Source organism: Coregonus clupeaformis, chromosome 1 (assembly GCF_020615455.1).
Source record: "Coregonus clupeaformis isolate EN_2021a chromosome 1, ASM2061545v1, whole genome shotgun sequence".
NCBI lineage: Eukaryota > Metazoa > Chordata > Actinopteri > Salmoniformes > Salmonidae > Coregonus > Coregonus clupeaformis.
The window spans coordinates 48,036,878-48,042,230 of record NC_059192.1 but is presented as its reverse complement, the minus strand read 5'-3'; the positions used below and the strand labels follow the sequence as shown (position 1 = coordinate 48,042,230).

General features: G+C 41.9%; 1 pseudogene; it reads right to left on the bottom strand.

The window, feature by feature from the left end:
* Positions 1–1,346: 1,346 nt before the first annotated feature.
* On the bottom strand, positions 1,347–2,500 carry LOC121580074 (annotated as a pseudogene).
* Between the last annotated feature and the right edge of the window lie 2,853 nt (positions 2,501–5,353).

Here is a 5,353-nt window from a genome sequence, read left to right as displayed (position 1 = left end):
AACCAAGATTTACATGTTAAAATAACCACTGCACATATTATAAATCAAGCAATCTGATGCCTGACTACACAGTCAATTACGTGGCACGCAACCATTGATTGATGCAATGCATGTCACTGGTGTAGAGAGGAGTAGGCAGGAGGCAGTCAGAGGTTTAGAACTATTGCATTTATTTAAGCGCCATAGACAAAAGAGGGACGAAACCCAAACGCTGTTGTGCTCAAAATATATCTTCATAAACAAAAAGGCACAGGGCGCACCCAAAGTGCAAAATATAAAGTACTCAGGAAATAGTAGGAGAGATTCCTCTCAGGAAAACAAGTAACATTTACAATGACCGATAAAGACAAATGGCAGAGGGAGTATATATACAGTGATAGAGTGGGGATTGGATCCAGGTGTGTGTAATGATGACGAGACAAGTCTGGGGTTGATGAGTGAAAGGCGTTTGCCAGCAGTAGGTTCAGCAGCAGCTAGAAGGCTGGCGACGCCGAACGCCTGAGCTGGACAGGAGGGGGAGCCAAAGCGAAGGCTGGTGTGACAATGCAACACCTGCACATTTAGTTGGGCAGGAACTCGACCATGGTAACATAGACAGACAGACATGAGGACAAACAGGCAAACAGATAGGTACAAATGAAAGGCTCCTAGACAGATAAGCAGACATTCAGGTGGGTTTGACAGTCGGACAATCAGGCAGCCCGTGAATCTGATAGTAAAACAGACAAGCAGATAAGCAATCAGATAAACACACACAGAAACAGACAGACTTGGCGACTATTTTAGAGATAATCCGGAAGAAAGGCAAAATAGAAAATGACCAGTAAAAAAGCAACAGAACTGAATTCTGACAGAGAGAAAGGTGCTCTGTCTACTGGCTGATGTTTGGAAGTGCAGGATGTTACAGCAACTGACCATCTCAAAGAAAAAGCTCTGAGCTTTTTCTTTGAGGGGGAGGGTAAAACACCTTGCATACAACGTCCTGTTAAACATGGACCGTGAACTAGACACAATAAGCATATAAACACACTCAGAAATCCTTTATCAGCCATTACAAACATTTGACAACTGGAAGAGAACAGAAGTAAATGGGGAACAATGACAGTAATGTTGGGAACATTATTTCAGTCCATATTTGAGTCTATTCCAATTTACTGACATTTATCACAAGTTGAAGGATGTTACACATATCAATGTGGGAAAATACAAGTAAAGGACTAATCTACCTAGGCCAGTGTACTTCAACCCTGGTCCTGGGTACCCACTGGGTGTGTATGCTTTTGTTCTAGCCCTGTGCTTACACACCTGATTCATTCAACTAATCAAGTACTTGACTATTAAGTTAATCAGTTGAATATGTCAGTGCTGGGCTGGTACAAAAGCCTGCACTCCCTGTTTGTTCCCAGGATCTCTTTCTCTATGGCCTCAGTGTTGTTCTCCACACTGTACTGGTCCCACTTGTTGAAGCGGTTGTAGAGGGGCAGTCCCTTGTTCTCTTTGTACAGGTAGACCCCAGTGATCCGGTTCCACACTGTATTAAAGATGGAGCTGGCGCTCTTGTGCTCCTCCAGTTTCTCTTTCTCCTCTTTCGCCACGAAACCAAAGTAGCTCTTCACGCTGTCGGCGGTTAGGGTGCGGGCGTGCACATCGGCCGTGCGCGGAAAAGGTCATGCTTGTTGGAGCTGAACTGGGACCAGTACGCCTCCTATTGGTAGCCCAGGGGAGAGCAGCAGCGCTTCATGCACAGCAGGAGGAACAGAACCACTGACATCCCGCCACCATCAGCCAACCTAGCAGCTGAAAGGAACAACACAATGACAAATCACCACAGGAACAGAAGCCAAATAGCCAAGGAACCTTATCAAGGGCACTGATAAACCTTTGAATGTAATGACACAGTGATAAATAATGTTTATTTGTACTTCCTCTTTCCACCAGCTATAATGCCACAAACATATCTCTACCGAACACACAGGAAATGAACATGGAATTGTGGAATGTGATAAAATGAAATATCTGAGACTTCAGCCAGCGTTCAATCTCCGCCCAGAAACCCTGCAGCTCCTGTGGGACAGTAGCCGTACAGGGAAACCTGGCCATGCCCATGATCTCTAACCCCTGTCCAGAGTCGTAATAGTCAGATGACCGTCCAAGTCACAGGAGCCACGGCCGCTCGGCCAATGATAGTGGCTAGGACGGCGAAGGCAGCTGCCCCCGATAGTTTCCGGCAACTCCTGAGGCGGCACTCAGACACCAGGTCCCAGGTACTCTTATTCAGCATGTCGCCAACGAGGTAGAACACCAGGGCGGGCACCCCGATGGCTGCCAGGCCGTAGAGGTAGTTCCGCCGAGCAGAGCACGGGAAGTCGATGACAAAGATGTTGTACATGGTCTGACTGGCCACTGTGCCCAGGGCTATCAGGCCATTGAAGATCATGACATCCTTGTTCTTGAAGAAGAGCGAGACAAAATTGAAGTTCTCTGTGATGAGAGCGGCCATCTTGCAATGTTTGTTGTATGGTCTGACACTGGACAGCATTGGAGGGTTTTCCTATTTTTTAGAGCTAAAGCCCTAAAACAAACCATGTGATTCCACAGGAAAACAGAGAAGAACATTTGGAGTCAATGAAGTCATGTAAACTTACGTTCCACAGCCGTGAGATAGGATATTTGAGGCACACTCTTTTGTATAGAATGGTTAAAAAACAAAAACTATGAGTAAAAGCAGCTTTCAATGGAATTTCGCATGGGTATATCTATTCCTAAAGTACCAAAGAGTTTGTGCTGGTAGGTTTGGGGGTAGAAACATCCCTCTTCATCTGTGATGTCTGGTGTCTGGGCATGGACAGTGACTCAAAGTATCTTTATTTTACTGGAAACGTGTTGGAGATCACAGAGCAACATGGTTGCTGCCAGGTCACTACTAACTCAAAGCAACAGAAAGTATTCACACCCCTTCACTTTTTCCACATTTTGTTGTGCTACAGCCTAAATTTTAAATTGATTAAATTGAGATTATGTCACTGGCCTAAACACAATACCCCATAATGACAAAGTGGAATCATGTTTCAAATAAAATACAAAATACAAATTAATTAAAAATGAAAAGCTGAAATTGAGTAATTATTCAACCCCTTTGTTATGGCAAGCCTAAATAAGTTCAGAAATAAACATTTGCTTAACAATTCACATCAGTTGCATGGACTCTGTGTGCAATAATAGTGTTTAACATCATTTTTGAATGACTACCTCATCTCTCTACCCCACACATACAATTATATGTAAGGTCCCTCAGTCGAGCAGTGAATTTCAAACACAGATTCAAGCACAAAGACCAGGGAGGTTTTCCAATGCCTCGCAAAGAAGGGCAACTATTGGTAGATAAAAAAGAAAAAGAAGCAGACATTGAATATCCCTTTGAGCATGGTGAAGTTATTAATTACACGTTGGATGGTGTATCAATACACCCAGTCACCGCAAAGATACAGGTGTTGGCAGAGAGGAAGGAAACCGCTCAGGGATTTCACCATGAGACCAATGGTGACTTTAAAGCAGTTACAGAGTTTAATGGCTGTGATAGGAGAAAAATGAGGATGGATCAACAACATTGTAGCTACTCCACAATACTAACCTAAATGACAGAGGGAAAAGAAGGAAGCCTGTACAGAAAAAATATATTCTGAAACATGCATCCTGTTTGCATGAAGGCACTTAAGTAAAACTGCTAAAAGTTTGGCAAAGAAATTAACTTTTTGTCCTGAATAAAAAGCGTTGTGTTTGGGGCAAATCCAACACATCACTGAGTACCATTCAAGCATGGTGTTGGCTGAATCATGTTATGGGTATCCTTGTCGCCGGCAAGACCTAGGGAGTTTTTTAAGATATAAAATAATGGAATAGAGCTAAGCATAGGCAAAATCCTAGAGAAAAACCTGGTTCAGCCTTCTTTCCAACAGACACTGGGAGAAAACTTCAACTTTCAGCAGGACAATAACCTAAAAATGTCTTACCAATACAACATTGACTGTTGAGTGGCCTAGTTACAGTTTTGACTTAAAATCTGCAAAGCACATGCCTGCAATCCTTACATCGTAGAGCAGCATGAGAGAGTGGTTTCATCACTGTAGCACATCCAGAGATCGATTTATAGTGATTAATGTAAAACAATTCATAGATTTTAAACACAAAACACTTTCTGTTTGTCATAGACAGACACGATTAATATGAGATGAAAGGCGAGTTCCTAACGAGTTCAGGAAGCCAAGTTAGAGCTATGTGGGACATTCACCGCGATTGGGTCAGAAGTTTTGATCAAGAGAGACCTTTAGAAGATATGCACATTTTCTCTAACACTAAACATACAAATATGTATTTTACAGTTATAAGGAAGGTGAAATCTTATAGTTAGTCATTTTATAATTTGATTATACTATATTTAGAAAGTATATTTGTAATTTCAAGTCTTATTCATACAGTTTTGTTGAATAGGAAATACAACATAAAATGTCATATTTTCAAATTTGTACTGTGTACTTGAGCTTGTGTCCTCAAAAGTGAATACACCTCAACAATTCATAACTATTTTTGAGCTTGTGTCCTCAAAAGTTACTACACCTCAACAATTCATAACTATTTTTACCAGAAAGTTGAGATGTTAACCTTTCTTGGAGTATGCAGCATTACTAATTATTGTTTATGACACTCTCATGATAAATAATTACTTTTGGGGATTACGTAGATTACATTTTCAATTACATTTAACTGATTTTAATTGATTTTTAATTCAGGCTGCAACACAACAAAATGTGGATTAAGTCAAGGGGTATGAATACTTTCTGAAGGCACTGTAGGCTTTATACAGTTGTAACTGTTCAAGGTTGAATTAAAAAGTAGTAAGATGAAGGCACTAGAGCAGGGATCATCAACTAGCGGATGGTCAGGGGGCCAGAACGTAATTACCAATAATTTGTAGACTGCAAATTGACCGCAAGAAGCCAAAACAGATATCATGTTTGACTAAAACATAATAATTTCTAACTTTGCTTACATTTGTCGTTACTTGGATGACTTCAGCAATTCTAGAGCTAATACATGCCAACAAAGTGCTGACCTTCACGGATGCGTGTGGCAGGATCACTTAGGTAGACCCCCACAACATTGAGGTGTACCTGGCCTTTAATGATGGGGGAGACCCAAGCGCACCCATGCGTACCAAGTGGGAGGCCCCAACCTACCAACAGCTGAAGCCGTGGAAGCCGTGGGAGCTGAGGCACCGCTCGAGATGTGTTCTTTTGGAGTATACTGCACAATGGAGCCAATAACAGGGTTTGAAAAACACAAAGTGTCTCTGATG